The sequence below is a fragment of the Ambystoma mexicanum genome, chromosome 8, assembly GCF_040938575.1.
Source record: "Ambystoma mexicanum isolate Mex_15411 chromosome 8, UKY_AmexF1_1, whole genome shotgun sequence".
NCBI classification, from domain to species: domain Eukaryota; kingdom Metazoa; phylum Chordata; class Amphibia; order Caudata; family Ambystomatidae; genus Ambystoma; species Ambystoma mexicanum.
In genome coordinates, this window is record NC_090929.1 from 1,251,669,669 (window position 1) to 1,251,687,775 (window position 18,107).

The 18,107-nt window shown below is 46.4% G+C and overlaps 1 long non-coding RNA gene across 1 annotated transcript in view; it reads left to right on the forward strand.

The window, feature by feature from the left end:
• LOC138472944 (uncharacterized) overlaps positions 1-18,107 on the forward strand; it is a 519,290-nt gene that overhangs the window by 174,036 nt on the left and 327,147 nt on the right. The window contains exon 2 of the long non-coding RNA XR_011268698.1: positions 9,368-9,484. This is a non-coding gene — a long non-coding RNA (uncharacterized lncRNA). The remainder of the gene's footprint in view (positions 1-9,367; positions 9,485-18,107) is intronic.

Sequence of the window (18,107 nt, forward strand, 5' to 3'; positions counted from 1 at the left end):
AAGATGGGTACAGAAGTTGACAAATTCTGTAGGAGCTGTCACACTTGCCAAACATCTGGCAAGAGGGGAGCCAAGATTGCGGCACCCCTGGTGCCTCTCCCAGTGGTGGGAGTTCCTTTTGAGAGGTTGGGCATTGACATTGTCGGTCCCCTTGACCCTCCCACAACTTCAGGGAACAGGTTTATCCTGGTTGTAGTAGACCATGCTACAAGATACACAGAAGCTATACCTATGAGAACTGTTATGGCTCCGGCTGTGGCTAAGGCTCTACTAGGTATTTTTACCAGAGTAGGGTTTCCTAAGGAAGTGATATCCGACAGGGGATCCAATTTTATGTCCCACTACATGCAAACCATGTGGAAAAAACTGTGGTGTCACTTACAAGTTCTCTACAGCCTACCATCCACAAACAAACAGACTGGTAGAGAGGTTTAATCATACTATGAAGAGCATGATAGAAGCTTTAGATGAACCCCTTAGAAGAAATGGGACCTTCTACTGCCATGCCTTCTCTTTGATTATAAAGAAGTCCCTCAGGAGGGAGTGGGTTACACTCCCTTTGAGCTTCTGTATGGTCAGCCAGTCAGAGGTCCATTGGCCCTGATTAAGGAAGGGTTGAAGAGGGCTCCTTCCCCCAAGCCAGTCAGAGTGACTGACTAGGTGATAGGTCTCCGGAGGAGAATGTCACACATGATGGCAGAAGCAAGTGATAACTTGAAAGCAGGTCAGGCTCTGGTCAAACATTGGCATGACCAGAAGGCCAGCATGGTTGAGTTTTATCAAGACCAGCTTGTATTAGTTATGGTTCCAACAAGGCAGAGGGCCTTGCAGGACAAATCGATAGGACCCTTCAAGGTTGTGGGCAAACTTGGAGAGGTGAACTATTTGGTGGATTTAGGCAGACCTAAGGAGGCTCCCAGAGTCTTTCACCCCAACCATTTAAAGGCCTATATCTCAAGACCAGAAATGGGAGCTTTGCTTCTAGCTTCAGCTCAAGAGGAAGAGTAGAGTAAACCTCTACCTGACCTCCTCAGAGGCCAACCTTTAGATGAAACGAAAGAAGGAATTAATCTCTCTTCTCAGCTGACTTCTGAACAACAGGAGGATTGCAAGGTTCTGTTGAATCAGTTTGCCTCCCTGTTCTCACTATCACCAGGATTGACCCCTTGGGTCCAGCATGATATCCTCACTGGTAACTGTTTACCTGTCAAAATCAGGGGGTACAGAATGTCAACATGTGAGATAGAGCCCTGTACCAGTCCATGGACTAGTCCAGTTGTTCTAGTACCAAAGGCAGGATCCAAGGAGTTGAGAATCTGTGTGGACTATAAAGCTCTAAATGCAGTCACTAAGACTGATGCCCATCCTTTACCAAGGACAGATGAGCTGGTGGATAAAGGTGGTTCAGCCAAGAACCTCAGTACATTTGACCTAACCTCAGGCTATTGGCAAATAGCCCTGACAAACCATGCCAAGGAGAAAACTGCATTCTCCACCCCAGCAGGCCTGTACCAGTTTAAGGTCATGCCTTTCGGACTAAAGTATGCACCTGCTACATTTCAAAGGATGGTCAATAAAGTTCTGAATGGGATGGAGGACTTCCGCATGGCATACTTGGATGACATTGCAGTGTCCAGCCCTACATGGAAAGAAAATATTGATCACCTGGGATATATTTTGCAGGCTCTTGAGCAGGCTCATTTGACCGTAAAAGCAAGCAAATGTCAAATTGGTCAGAGCAAAGTGGTCATGAGGAAGAGGAGGTGAGATACGCCCATTGCCCAGCAAAGTACAAGCTGTGCAAAACTGGGCCACCCCACCTACTCAAACCCAAGTGAGAGCTATTATATTAGCCTCGAACTTAAACTCGCTTGACCATATTGATTTTAATATTGTTCCGGCTGGGTTTAGTCACCATTTCTTTTTGGTAAAGTCTTTCTTGTGTTTCTCTCTGCGCGCCAAACCAGTTTTGGTCCCTTTGTTCACTGTCTTTTCACGGGCTTCTGCACAGGAGCCCTCCTTTAGGCGCCTGAAAGTCTGGGTAGGCAGGATGTGAGGGAGGGATCTTCGGACACCTGCCATGGGTTCCCTTGGAAACCCAAGTCGCACTGCTGTTTGATTGGTCGGGGGACTATCGGGCCAGGACAGTCACCCCTGCTGTGTGATTGACAGCCAGGTTGTGTGAATGGCGGAAAACTGCATAAAAAGCAGGTCTCTGTGACTGGAAGAGCAGAGTCACCACTGGAACGAAATAACCAACGAGGAGCCGATGGAAGAAGACCCCTACCATGACTGAACCGCCCGGTGAACCCTTGCTGCAGGTCCGAATCCTCAAACTCCAACGACAGAGAAGATCCTCCAGGAAACTTCTTCCTTTGAGCTGGTGGGATCAGCCAGTTCACCCAAACTTCAAGCCAGGACCCCCCCTCTGGTCGAATTTGCTGTACAGAGCTACAGTGGGCCGGATAGCCAGGAAGGTCGGACCCTGCTTGGGTTTTAAGGAATGCACCTTTATTCGTTGTTTCACTCCGCTGCTGGTTTCTCCCCTGGGTAGTGCGGGACCCTCCAGCTTCCTACTTCGTTTCAGTCTGACAGTCGCTTCTGGAACCGTGAGCCTGCAGGAACTACCAGGAACGTCCGCCGCAGTGAGAGCTCCCTCTCCGTTTTAAGGTACTGTGCAAATCCGGTTGTTCGTTTCGTTCAGCCACAGTGAAAGTGTGTGAAATCTTTCTCAAAACCTAGGGCTTGTCCTTCTCTTCTCTTTGAACTAACTTCCTACCAACCAACCTCGTCCAGCACCTGTGGCACAAACTTTACCGCGAACTACCCTGAACGGTGTGATCTTGAGCAAAAGACTTTTGACCCATTGACTTTGGCCCTAACCCTTTTCTGCCTGATGCTATCACTGTAGTTTCTCTTGTTCAATTGCCCTGAGTACTTACCTGTTGGTGTGGTTCAGTTTCTACCTAACTTTGTTTTTCCCTACCATTTAAATTGCTGGAGTGCCATTTTGTTCCCACTGCATTTTGTGAGCTTAACTTGTGTGGAATTTATGGGAAGTGGTGTGGTGTATTAAGAGTGTGATTTTTTAAGACTGCTTATAATAGTGTAATGTTATACAACTAAAGAGTGAAATAAATGTATATTGTTTTACTTGGAAACCTTGAGTCAGTGTTTGCCTGAACCATAGTAATTGTTGTCCTTTGTGTAACTATTTTTATACTGCTCACTTACTCTTGAGATAAGTCTTGCTGCTCAGTCACTGCTACCACCTTTTCTTTGTGGCATGTACCAAAGATGAATTTGTGCTGCTCTTTGTAGTCTTCATATTATGTAGTGTTCCCAAAGGGTATTGCATGGGATTCTGCCTAACAAGGGCCAGGTGCTTATAAAAGGTTATGTAAAATGTACTGTGTGTGGGTTAAAAGCCATTTTGTTGCAGAATTCTACATGGAGCCAGTCAGTTCTTCTGAAATGAAACTTTAACCTCAAATACCTTTCCTCTGCTGGTCATGGAGAGGGAGGTCTGGTTGTAAACAATCAATCCGGTCCATTGCATAAAATATAAATAAATATACTGCTTTTGATGGAAACCATGGTGGAAATAGATAAAGCCATGCCTGTATTTTCAGCAGAAGAGACTTTGAGGTCCCAATTCAAATAAATTGAATTAAAGCAGCAGCCAGGGCCATTACAAGGCTAGGAAGGGAGAGGCTAAGATAAACATGAGCCAGCATCTGGCTGGTCACATACTTAAGTCAACTTAAGAGAACCAAGGTGTGGGCCAGAGTGAGCGAGGCATGTGACGCTGGAGTTAGCTAATAGAAAAATTCATTTTTATTGCATAAAAAGGGCAGTTTATATGCCACAACGCTCATTCCAGACTGTTATTAAAGGTGATAGTAACCCCATTTAAACCATGCCAAAACAATTTGTGTGTGATAAACCTAACCAATGTTATTAAGGAAAATTTGATTTGGGCCTTCCCTTAATTCGAAGAGATTTGAATGTTGATGTGATGGTGAAGGACATATTTAACATGCGAACTGTGAAGTGGCATATTTTTCACTTATACAGCCCCTGAGCAAGCGAAGTACAAACATATCTCTGCATAGGCAGGGCGTGCCGACTTCAGATTAGTATCATCCGATTGGCCTTAACATGTAGTTCTTAAAAATATATCCATACAGAGTTTGAACATGCCAAACATATATGTCAGTTTGGGATGACAAAGCCTTCTCCTCCCACAGCTTTCCTAACACACACCCCTCATCTCCTTGACATATTAGCACACAGGTGGGTAGAGAAAACCAACCAATTCCCTCTACAGGAATCATAACAAGTTTAGTTTGTAATGTCATTTGCCCTATAAGTAAACCAGTTTGTATCAGAACTGGGCTTTTCCATTTTATCCGGGGAGGTAACCTGCTGTTGGACTCTTGCGAGAAACACCCAAGCAAAGAGGCCCCAAATCTTGCATTGGAGACAGGCACAAGGAGAAAAGAGGCTAACTGGGACCCCTTGGAGGAGACAAAGGGGACTAATCTTGACAGATACCCTTGGTGTCTTTCGCCCTTGCTCTTCAATCTTTATATTCGTCCCCTTCTTGACCTCTTAAACAAACTAGGCGTACAATACATGAACTATGCCGATGACACTCAGGTGGTTATACAGCTGAGTGGCTTATATAGCAGCGACTCTGCAACAATCAACAAAATATACAAAGCTTTACAAGATTGGATGGCCTGCAACTCTCTTGCCCTTAATGATAAAAAAACTGAAATCCTCATCGTGGCATCTAAAAACATTAGGGCGAAACTAGATCCCGACTATGCTAGCTTCCATATTGCTGACAACACCATTCTCGTCCAGAAGAAGGTCAAGACTTTGGGAGTTGCTCTCGACGAAGATCTGTCAATGAAATTTCACGTTTCCAGCATTAAATCAAGCTATGGTCTCATAAATAAGAGAATAGGGTACATTCACCCATTCATATCACAAGAGAACTGCGCTCTTCTTTCCACTGCACTAATTAATTCTAGACTGGATTACTGTAACAGCCTCCTTGCGGGCACCACAGCTCTCAATATCCAATCATTACAAGTGGCTCAGAACAATGCTGTGCGCAATATTTTTATTCAGTCCCGTCGCACACACATTTCCAATTTCAGGAAAAAACTTCATTGGCTCCCTGTCAAACATCGGATAACCCATAAGATATTAACCACGACCCATAAATGCCTTAGTCTCAGCAGTCCCACCTACCTGTCAGACCGCATAAGCATTAAGCCAAACGTCAGGAACCTTCAGTCATCCTCGGCTATTATTCTTAAACAGCCAAAAACCAGGACAGCTAAATTTGGAGGTACTACTCTTGACGCACAGGGACCCCTACTATGGAATAAACTTCCAGCCCAGATGCGGCAGATACAGAATTACACCGTATTCAAACGCGCCGTAAAAACACACTTTTTCAACATGGAATCATTTCTTTGACTTATCTCCTTCTCTGCTCTATACTGGTTACTCTATATGTTTGTCTATCCTGTTAAGTTTCTATGTGCGCCCTGAGGCCTACGGGCATGTTGGCGCGTTACAAGAATTAAAATAAATAAAAAATAAATAAAATAAATAAGTGCCCTGCTGTTTCCTGATGCCAATTACAAGGCCTCTCTTGTAAGTAAAACTATCCCAAAGCCATAGATTGTGTAAGCCCTGCATTTTTATCAAGTGTTGTTCTAGTTATTTCCCCATAGCAAAATATCCTGTTTGTCTGTACAGATCCTTAGAATATTTAAATAAAGTAAATCAATTAATTCCCCTATAGAACTCATGGGATGTGCTTTGTTAGCATTCAAAACTAACAAGCTCCTCCCAGTGTGTTTTGAGCCGGTATAGACATAAAGATTTGATTGACTATTGTTAAGAAAACCCTTGAGTTCGGTATAGGGGGGTGGGGGTCCTGAATCCAAAATAATGAATCCCCAAAACCCTGTTTCCAAGTGAGTGTGCAGGGTGCAAAATGAAATTCCCCATTAATCTTCTGCATTGTAAATCAGAAGTGTGAACCCTTGTATTTTCTTTGCATGTGTGGTGGGAAAATCCTAAATCGACCCTTTGTTCCCATCGTGCTCTGCCTCAAACCACAAATCCCTGCCTGTTCTTTTTTAGGTGTGGTAGGTGTGGCAAAACAAAATTCCCTTTGCTTTTCTTTCCTCATATTGCATCTGTGGTAATAAGTGAAAAAATCACGATTTTTCCCTTGAATCCCTTTTCCAAAGAGTGCATTTATATCAGAACCCAAAACAATGTTCCCATTGTGTTCCCACACTCTGCCACTGGCCTTCAATTCAGAGGGGTCAAGTCTAATTGATGTTTGGAGGGTGGGGGTTGCTGGGAGAAAAAAGTATTATAACCAAATCAGCAATCACTGTGTGTCTTGAATTGTTATTTTTCTGTATTGGTGGGTGATTTGAAAAGAAAGCTGCAGGAAATTGTGACTTCATATCTCAGTATTATCTCTGTGTTGGTGCCATTAAGGAAGTCATTTGTGTTCTGGTGTTGCCACAGCATGGGTGGCTGATGTTAGTCTGTTAGTTAAATTTGGTTTAAATAAATTAATAAATATATATTCTTACTACACAATGGCCTGGTTCCTGGTCCATTGTGGTACCGGGTATTTGTTGGGGTTAGGTGCGAGACGGGTTGCAGGCCTAAGCAAATTGAACCTGAATCAAAATCATAGTGATTTGTTGTGCGCCACCTTGATTGGGAGAAAGAAACTCCCTGAGTTGAGTGTGACCATGTAATAAACCACGACAGGTGACATAATCTAAGCAACAACAACACTGACCTTTTGCATCATTATGTGTCAGGCAATTTGTGAAGCAGGGATCCTTGCGATACATGCCAGACAAAGAATACAATTCTCTCGCTCTAAACCTCTGAAATGTGTTCAAATGTATTATTGTCAAAAATGTCTCTATGGAAAATTTAAAAAACAGAATGTTTTTACATAGATCGACAAATACAATATACTACTCGCATAAGTAACGAGTGTTAATAAAATGGTACACAATAGTTCATTTGCATTACAGAAATTAGGCCAATTAATCCAGACAAAAAATAAAAACAGCATGATTTCAATAGACCGGCACTACAGCTTTACTTGATGTTATAGGGTGGGGATATTCATAATTGTTTGATAAAAGCCACCCACAATAAATTGAGAATTAATATTCTAACACACCTTTTTAATAGGGGTGAAGAAGATTATTTAACCCTAGGTAAAGTCTTCTATAGATATATATATTTTTGATAATAATACATTTGAACACATTGTATTCTTTGTCTCACAAGTATTGCGATGATCCCTGCTTCACAAATTGCCTTACATATATTGATGCACAAGGTTAGTGTTGTTGTTGTTATCTATAGGTGATCAACCATTCCCTTAATGGGCCTCATCACGAGTTTGGCGGTAACCCTTAAATGCGGTGTTAGCGCTATTACCGCCGCATTTAAGGGTCCGCCAAATCACGGGTTTGGCAGATTTCCCCCCAGCTCTGAGCTGGGGTGAAATCCGCCAAAATTTCACGCTATTACCGCCGGCGGGAAATCCGCCGGCAATAAGAGCGCGAAAATTCCCCATTGAGCCCAATGGGGGATGGGGAATTCCCGAATGGGCTCAGTGGGGAATGGGCAATACCCGTTCCGCCAAACCCGTGATCCGGCGCAATTAGCGCCGGGGGGTTTGGCGGTAGGGCTATTAACGCCAGCGCTAATAGCGCCGGCGTTACCGCCCAACTCGTGATGAGGCCCAATGTCATAAATCAGGAAGCACCGGTCAAATTAGAACAAATGGATGAGCCATATTGACAAATGGCGTTATACGGCCACGTGCTTCTCCACTTTTACAGGACAATTTGCACATCATATTAGTATAGATACATAGGGAGGGCTGTATGTACTTACGGTGCAAGTGGAGTAATAGCCAGCTCCATCCAATCTCCAAGGATGTTGAAGGAATTCTTGGGGCTGGGGAGTGTCAAAAAGCAGTCAAAATTGTTATTAAAGTCTTTGCATCCAATCCACATTTCACTGTTAATTTCCTGAAAAATGAATAGAGTTTACGAGGGAGGACTGTGCCTTTCAGTGATTATGGGAATATTAGATTTATGACCCCCTGTTACTTTCTCCTCTTTATTTCAAATCCTGGATTTTTTAAGCCATCCAGACGAAGCATGTGCCACATAGTTGTAGTTAGAGAGACAGGTTTTAGTGAATTATAAGAGGTCAAGATTGTGTTCAGCTATTAGCTTTTTTATTTTGATCAGGCTTTTGTTTGCTGATTTGGAATTGATGTTCCCTATTCCTACATTTCTTTTTTATCCTACAGGTTTGGCCGTTGAATTGGTCTTGTGAATGTTGCATTGACAGAACTCCTTTGAACTGTGTGGCAGAGTAAATAAAAGAGATGATTGCTCTATGTTTATATGGTGGGGTTTGGGACTGTGGGTGGGAAGGCTCAGTGGTGTTACACACCCTCCTAGGGAGAAAACTAGTGTAGATAGAGTCACATGTCTGTTAGTAGATTTGATACGGCGGTACTTACAGAATATTTGTAGTGCAACTTTAAGGGGACCTGTGATGAATGTAATTTAAAGATGCTGACTTAGGTGGGGGAAGCAAAGCAGGAGATGTGTCCCTGGAGTAAGTATGGATTTCTGCAGTTGAGCAGTGGAGGTAATTCTGCACTAGGTGTCTGACCATTGGGAAAGTCGTATCCGGGAATGTGTGACTGTTTTACAAGCTTATGATATTATTAGTCTGATGTTCGAGAAAAATTGGGCACTGGGTTACAATGCTTGAACATCGGTCTCATCATATACAAAAATTGCCCTGGTAAAGGACACAATCTAGCATTTGTCTTCATGAATCGGGGCATTATTTAAAAAATCGGACTCTCTGTTATGAACAAATGCATTGATTGTGATATGCTTCTTCTATGATCAAAATTATATGATCTACATTATATAACATATTTTACGTATATGGTTTTCCTTTCTGACAACCATAGAATACATTTTTGGAGACTGTTTTCTTTCTATGGATCTGGCTAACTTCGTAATGATATATCAAAGTTTTATTTTTATTTCTATTATCATTTTGAAACTTGAAATGAGACAAAATGCCATTGTAGCTTAAACATAGGGGTTCTTGCTTAAAAAATGTATCACGTCATGTTAACAAAAGTCCCTGGTGACAGGTCATCATATTGCACTTGTAAACATGTTGCATTGCCTTTTTTTGGATGATGCACATTTTAAACATTTATCTTAATATATAAAACTCTTGATGTCTGCAGAATCTGAAAAATAGACATCTTTCTAAGCACGGTCTGCAGAATCTGAAAAATAGACATCTTTCTAAGCACGGACCCAGGGATCAAGCCTGTGTTGCTCCACATCGTCTTGCTTCCGAGGTGAGTGCGTTGCCCCTGAGCTATCCTCTCGAGATTTGAAACATGTTATTAATTTAAAGTACATGCAGATTATTTCATGTATGGAATTTAAATGCATGAAACTCAATTTATAGAATACATTTTGAATTTCCCTTAAATACATTGATTTCAAAACACATTATAGAATCAAACTGATCTTCATGAAATTTGAGTGCAGACACCGGGTGTAGAAGAATTTATAGCCCTTGATTATGAAACACAATGACAATGTAGAATACAGAGGGGAGAAGCGGCTATCCAGTTGTTGGCGATTAGCTGTTAAAAGCCACCTTTTCTTGGATCACACATGAATGAGATATGTTAAGGTGGGAGCCATTCACTTGAGAGCAAGACAGGAAGACAGGCAAACAGATGACACCCTAACAGTGTACAGTGCTGAATCTGTGGAATCAGGACTGTTCCAAAAGGTGGGGAGCAGCATCAAGGTAAGACGCCCAATGGTGTCCTTCATTACCAATTGCAATGCGATACATGGTATGTTCTGAATACTTTAATTAGGTGTTACTACTACAGGTTGAAGATTCCAACTCCTGCAGGTTGGCTTGCTTCGATGAGTTTAAAAGTAAATATTTGCTTTTTTAATAGAATGTCAATGAAAATCACAGTTTTGAGCAGCATGTACTTCTGTGAGTGAACTTTTGTATTCAGTCAGTGGGTTGGAGGGCCAGTACATCAAAAGTAAAGTCTGGGAAGATGAAGAAAATGGGGGTTGATATCTCGATTACTTAGATGTAATCTTTATGACTCCTAGTGTTACTCTTCCTCATGAGAATCCTTACACCCACCTTCCCCTCCCATCCAAAAGGAAGGCATCGGCCTTTGAGATTGGGAAATACAACAGGAGGATTGTGGACCATAGATCAAGGTTATGATGCTGCATTTGAGCCTACCAAGATAAAAACAAAACCGAAGACAATTACTGCTATGTAATCTAGGCAATACTGATCAAGTATTAGAGCAATATCTTTATACCACCTTTCCCATTATCATGTACAGTGCTTCCCTGCCTCTGTGAAATGTTTGTGCTGCACAGATGCACAGTGAACGTCTTGCTACTAAGCAGTCTCAGACTGATTCATACAATTGTTCAGGCGTAATGTGTGACCAACCCGTAACTTAGAGTTTTACACTTTTGTAAATTGTCTTTTGCCCACACTCATTTGCAAAAATAAATCACACCTCTTGATCTTTGTTTCAGTGGTGCAAAAAGAGTGAAAGAGTGTACCAGCTGCATTCAGAGTTGTATTTTGCATTTGTTTGCACACAGGTGGTTGAGGCTCATGGGGCATTGTAAGGGTACGGGTAGCAACGTTGTACACATTATTAGGAGGAGAAAGGGTTTATGGGGGCATCCCATGAAGTGGCTTTAGCAATAATTCAGCCTGCTGAGGTCCAAAGTGTTGTTGAGTGTTTTGGTAGAGTGAATGGTAAAATGGAAGAACGTAATGGATGTTCAGGAGGTTATGCCGGGGAGCCATAAAGTAACATTGATTAAGTGCACATGTTTGTGGTTGCTGTCAAAGAGAACCCCTTGACAGGGGATAGCATAAGAAGGTCAGAGGAAAAGGCTACAGGAGAGGTAATAAATGCCATAGCCCTGAAGGCAATGAGCAAGAGCACTTCTGTTTCAGAGGAGTTGGGCATCAAGCAATAGAATGTCATCCATTTATGGATGGCAGAGAGGCATTTAGTTTGATGCAAGAGGACAGCTGAGGGGTGAAGGAGGGAAAGGAGAACAAGGTTGGAGCGTCATCAGTAAATATATGATATGGTATAGGATGAGTTTGCTGAGCAAGGACATATAGGGCCTCATTACACGGACGGCGGTAAGGGTTAACGGTCACCGTTAATGGCAACGGTGACCGTTAACCCTTACCGCCGTACTACGAGGTCCCTTAGCTGGTTGGAGTTTTAACGCCTGCTTTTTGCAGGCGTTAAATACCAACCCGCTAAGGGACCTCGGAGCCAATTACGGCACCGCAAAATTGCGGTGCCGTAATTAGCGCCTTCCCCAGTCCCATAGAGCCCTATGGGGCAGAAATGGGAATGGGGAAGGGCAATGGCGGAAAGGGGATTTACCGCCCCTCCAACCTTGGAATGGGGCGGTAAATCCCCTTTCCGCCAAGGCGGTGCCGGTATTTTACCGGCATGGTCCAGGGTGCTAATAGCACCCTGGACCACCGCCTTCCGTGTAATGAGGCCCATAGAGTTTGAAGAATAGAGATCCAAGGTCAGACCCATGTCAGAGCCATACTAGGAGGGCATTAGCAAAAGGATACACCATGTTGGAATTGTTGTCACTTGCTTAACTAGCCCCATGTCTCCAAGCTGACAAAATATGAGATCTAAAAAAGGTTTGCTATACATTTTCATGGGGGCCTGACATAATATATGACATAATATATTCCAGCAGTGCAACTGTAAAATCACACTTTCCTTCAGATTCCTCCAGGAGCTAGATCTGCCCCCATGTCTATCGCTGGGCCCAGGAATGCCTCCATACCATTTCAGGGCACAGTTCAGTACCTGTTGCAATCTTAAAGCGCTGTTCTGCCCCCCAACTTGCTCTCAGGGGCCAGCCCTTCCCCCTTGTCATGCACAGGGTCCAATCCTTCCGCCTAAGTTGCTCTCAGGGAACAGTTTTGCCCGCATGTTGCTCTCAGAGTACAAGGTTGGGGTGTCCCATGTCCTTCTTGGGGCTCAAATTCTGTCCCCGTCTCCCTCTCATGGCCAGATACTGCCCTTTGTTGCCCTCAGAGCCTAATCCTATCACCACATTGCACTCACGGCCCAGCTCTCCCCATGTTGTTGTCAAGCCGCAGTCGTGCACTATGTTGCTCTCAGTATCCAAGTTCTGCACACATCCCCCCAAGGTTCCACATCCAGTCCTGCCCCATGTCAATTTTAGGGCCAGGTCCTGTCCTCACATCATTCTTTGTGCCCAGTCATGTGACCTTGTCATTCTCATGGCCTATACCTGCCCTTCATGTCACTGTCAGGATCCAGATTTTCTAACATGACCTCTCAGGATCCGGTTCTGCCTCATGTGCCTCTGAGTGTCCAGTACTGCTTCTATGTCACTCCCATGGGTAGGCCCTGACCCCATATTGTTCACAGGGTCAAGTTCTGCACCCATGTCACACTCAGGGCCCAGATGTCATTATCATGGCTGGGACCTGCCACCTATATAATTTTCAGGGCCCAGTTCTGCTCCATGTTACTTTCAGGGTGCAGATCAGCATCGATGTAGATCTCAGTGCATCCTTTCCCTTTAATCCACACTCCAACAGCCACTCACATCCCCTCAGCAAATGTTCACGTAAATACCCACATTAATTAACTCATTCACTATCATTCACTATCACTGGGACGCCCACTGAGAAATGTTGCACACACATGAACATTCACAGTTCACACATATAGCCACACCTGCATACATGGTTTTATGTCTGAAAACTGCTGAAGACCACATCCAATAATTGATGGTATGTTAGGCTCCTTTGGAGCAGTCTTCAATGGGCTGGAAATTACGATTTTAGCTGGTTTTAAATCCCGAGCCCCCCTTTGTGCTCTCTTTCCCACACTCTGTCCCTGCCTTCTCCTGAGCTGGTGGGGTTTTCTTTTCATCAAGGGGTTTTACCCTATGTGCCCTCCTTTCACTCTATCCCTTTTACAGCTCCAATATCCCCCCAAAAACACACTTTCACACACACTCACACACACTTACCTGCTTTCCATCTTCCATCTTCCGGGCCACTAAATAAAAGCCTGTCAGCCCCTGCATGCGTGTGGCATGGGGCAAGGCTCAGCCTTGGTGGGCCTACGGGCATCTGTATGTGGTCTATTTTGCCTGTGATCAATAGAACCCGGGCAACAGACTGTATATCACTGACACACTTATCTCCTTGCACAGCAATCTCCCTTTCATTTCAGTTCCAGTTCAGGCAAAGGGAGAAGCGTCTCAGATCCCTTCACCCCTCCCTCTATCTCTCTGCTGATGACAAGCTATGAGAGTGATGAGTGAAAGGTGCTTTTTCCCTGTGTATGCCACTATATTAGGAACCATGAATATAGAATTGTTATGTTATTGTCTGCCTGACTTCGGCTCTCCATCAGCCTGCATGTTCTGCTAAGCCATCAGATATGTGGATACATGGGGGGTGTTGCGTATTGATACGCTGTTGGGCGCATGCGTCAGCCAAAACGAGGCTCACGCATGCGCAGTGTTAATAAACACGGCCCGTGCGGCAGTTCGCGCCGGGGACCTAAACCATCCACACGTCTCCGGCGTGGCTCCTTGGATGTATGCGGAGCGAGTGTGTGCGTGAGTGCATGGGCCCCCCCATTACCCCCACAATACTTAACACTGGCGATGAGGACGGCGCGGGGGCCATCCTCCGCTCCGGCAACGTTCCAGGAGAAGAACGTTGACTCGCGTTCACACGAGTCCACGCGTATGGCTGGCGGCCATTTTAGTCAACACGCGAAAGGCAGTGGTAACAGCCTGTGAGGGTGCTCGTGCGCCACTTGCACTTTTGCTTTGCCCAGCAACAATTTTTGGAAATCCCACAGCCCTCACGTCTACAGGGCTGTGGCACAAGTGATAAGGAGGAGAAAAGGGTGCAGGAGGAGCACCACATCGCAAAGAGGACTCAGCACACCAGCCCAGCAGCCACAGAAGGTGTCCAGCAAGTTCCGGTGAGTGCTATTCACCAAAATGGGGGAAGAGGATGACCAAGATGGTGCAATTACCCCCATCCCACGCAGGATGAACAGCACGCTAAGCCCTATGCCTGAATTTGATACCACAGGCCCTCCATCTAAGCTGGGTCCGAAATGGCTCCTGTGGGTGAAACAGCTAGAAATGTTTTTCACGGCTGCGGGGGTCACGGAAGATGCAGAGAAAATCACCATCATGGTATACTCGGCAGGGGTGGAGGTACACAAGATCTATGACTCGCTGACCATCCCTGTGGCCACCTACGTGGCAGTGAAACAAGCACTCAGGGATTACTTCCTCCCCATGGCAAACGTAGACTTTGACAGGTTTGTCATGGGCGCGGAGAAGCAGCGAGATGGTGAATCGTTGGACAAGTTCTGTGCGCGACTCTGACACCTAGCAAGCTCCTGTAGATGGGGTAACGAAGAGGAGATGGTTCGTAACCAGTTGCTGCAATGGTGCAGCTCCGGAAAACTGCAGAGGCAGGTTTTGAGAGAACCTGGGCTAACCCTACAACAAATCCTAGACATGGGGAGAGCGTATGAACTGGCTGATGCCAGGGGGGCGAAGATGGACGCTGCTACTAATGCAAAGAAGGAGGAAGAATCTTTTGCAGTCGGTCGCTATGCACCAGGGAAGGCAAGATGGGCGCCAAGAGGTGGAGACCCACCCACAGGTCACAGCAATGCCCCATCATGCCAATACTGCGGATATGACCTGCCACATGTAGGCGAGTGCCCCGCCAAATCAAGAACCTGCGGCAGGTGTGGCACTCCGGGACACTATGCGAGAGTGTGCAGGGCAATGACACCAGTCGCAGCGTCAAGAGGTCCGGAGAGAGTTGGCCGAGGCACCTCTAGGAGGATAAGGGGTGTGTCGTCCATTGAACAGGGCATGCAAGACTTGAACATCGCAGAAGAAGAGGAAGAAGAGGACGAAATCTTCTTCATCTCCAGTATCGCCAAAGGCCCAGGGAAACGGCGTCAGCCCAAGTGCACAGTGAACATTGGGGAAACACCCACGCCGGTCCTGATAGACACTGGAGCGTCCGTCTGTGTGCTAGCGACTGAACACTACAACGCGTTGCCTGGCCCACCAGGGTTGGCAGAGTCCACGGCACGCATATATGCTTTTGGTGGACACACTCCGCTCCCCATCCAGGGGGTGTTTGTAGCACCGGTGACTCATGGACAGACCAGAATCAAGGCAAGATTCTTCGTCACAAGTGTGAGCCCACACTTACTCCTAAGTTGCGCCGCTGCGGAAGCGCTAAACCTTGTCCATTTCTCATTTGCGGTGTACTGCGCTGACCTGGAAAACCTACTGCAACGGTTCGAGACAATCTTCAATGGCATAGGAAAGCTGAAAGCAGATCCAATACGCCTCCACATAGACGAGTCAGTGAGACCAACAGCTCTCAAACACCGCCGCATCCCGTTCCATCTGAGAACACAGGTGGAGAAGGAGTTGCAGTCCCTGATTGACCGAGACATCATCGAAAGGGTGGAAGGCCCCACCCCTTGGGTCTCCCCAATCGTAGTAGCCCCGAAGCCTAAACAGCCAGGCGCGGTGCGCATCTGCGTGGACATGAGGCTACCCAATGTAGCCATCAAGAGGGAACGCCACATCACGCCCACCTTAGATGACATCGTCGGGGAACTCTAGGGAGCAAAAATATTCTCAAAACTAGACCTACGATCTGGATATCACCAGTTAGAGTTACACCCCGAGTCCAGATACATTACGACCTTCACGACTCATGAGGGGTTATATCAATACAAGCGGCTCAGTTTTGGAGTCTCGTCCGTGGCGGAAGTCTTCCAAAATGCCATCAGGGGGGCTCTGTCAGGACTCAAAGGAGTGATCAACATGTCGGACGACATCCTGGTCTTTGCCCGGTCAGAGGCAGAACATCTGAAGCGCCTAGAGAACACCCTGGAAAGGCTGCGCACTCTAGGTCTAACACTACACAAAGAAAAGTGCGAGTTTCTGAAAGACAGGTTGGAGTTCTTTGGTTTCGTTTTCCATGCTGGAGGGATTTCCCCTGATCCAGAGAAAGTGAAGGACATCCAGGAAGCCGCTCCACCAACATCTCCAGCGGAGATTAGAAGCTTCCTGGGGATGGTGAACTATTGCGGTCGCTTCATCCGTGACCTAGCCTCGCTATCGGAGCCCTTAAGAGCGCTCACCAGGAATGACGTCGCATGGAACTAGAGTGGAAAAGAGCAGCGGGCGCTCGATGACATCAAGAGACTATGGCTTATTTCAACTCGGACCGGGAGTCTGAAATTGTGGTCGACGCCAGCCCCGTGGGCCTGGGAGCAGTTCTTATGCAGGCGGACAATCAAGGAACCATGAGGCCCATCGCTTATGCCAGCAAGGCCCTCACCGAGACAGAGAGGAGATACTCTCAGATCGAGCAGGAGGCCTTGGATATACTGTGGGGGTGTAAACACTTCCGCATTTACATTCTGGGGAAACCGGTCGTCGTGGTGACGGATCACAAGCCCCTAATCCCAATTCTATCAGGGACCTCGTCCAAGCCACCACCTCGCATTGAACGATCGATGCTCTCGCTAATGGAGTACGGGGTCAAATTACTGTACCGCCCAGGAACACTCAACCCGGCAGACTATCTGTCCCGCCACCGGGGCTCGGGGAGGCTCCGAGACTCCATTGAAGTGGCCGACTGCGTAGAGGCCGTACACCTGGCTGTCGAATCTGCGCTGCCCATTGCCCTGGCCCGCCAGGTAATTGCAGAGGAATCCAACAAGGACGAAACGTTCACCAAAATCAGGCAGGCGATAGCGAGTGGGGAGTGGCGTGAGGTCCTGCAAGACAACTCCAGGAGGGTCATCGGGGCTCAAAAGGACCTGCAAGCCCTCTGGAAGGCGCGGCACGAGTTGACGGTGGCGGATGACGGCCTCCTGCTGAGGGGGTCACCAGATTGTGATCCCGAGAACATTAGTTGACAAAGTCCTACATCTGGCCCATAATGGCCACCAGAGGATGGCCAAAATGAAAGCTCGCTTGAGATTAAGGTCTGGTTCCCGGAGCTGGAAAGCAGAGTGGAGGAGTTTGTGAAGAACTGCATTCCCTGCCAAGCTGCGAGTCCGGTGGAAAGGGGGCCGCCGATCCAAGCCATGGTAAGGAGCGACCAGCCATGGGGGACGGTGCATGCCGATTTTGGGTCCACAGGCCGGGGAATGTACTTTCTGGTGGTGACCGATCAGTGGTCACGATACCCCGAGGTTGAGCTGGTCGAATCCACTGCCAGCGAACACACCATCATGGCGTTGAAGAAAATGTTTGCCACGCATGGGTTTCCAAGGGAGTTGTGCTCAGACAAAGGGCAGCAGTTTGCAACCTACTGCGAAGAAAGAGGGATAAAACATTGGAAGGTCACACCCCTCTGGCCAAGAGCAAATGGGGAGGTAGAGCGATTTATGCGAACGCTCAACAAGGTATTCCGCATATCAATGAATGGAGGGGAAGATCTAAGATGCAACCTGTTCGAATTTCTCCGAGAGTACCGCTCGACCCCGCATCAGTCCACTGGGGTCGCCCCGGCAGAGGTGCTCTTCAAACGGGTGCCAAGAGGATTGTTACCAGAAATTGGAGGTCGACATCCGGGAGAGATCAATAACGAGCAGGTGCAAGCGGAGAGAGCCACTCAGAATGAAAGAGAGACTACCAGGAGGAGGCTGCCAGAGAAAGACATTGCAGTGGGTGACACCGTGCTAGTGCGGAACAGAAGACCGGAAGGAAAGTTGTCACTACCATATGAGACGCAGCCACTCGGGGTGACGCACGTCAAAGGGTCTATGGTCACCGCCGCCAATGCACGAGGGACTGTCACCAGGA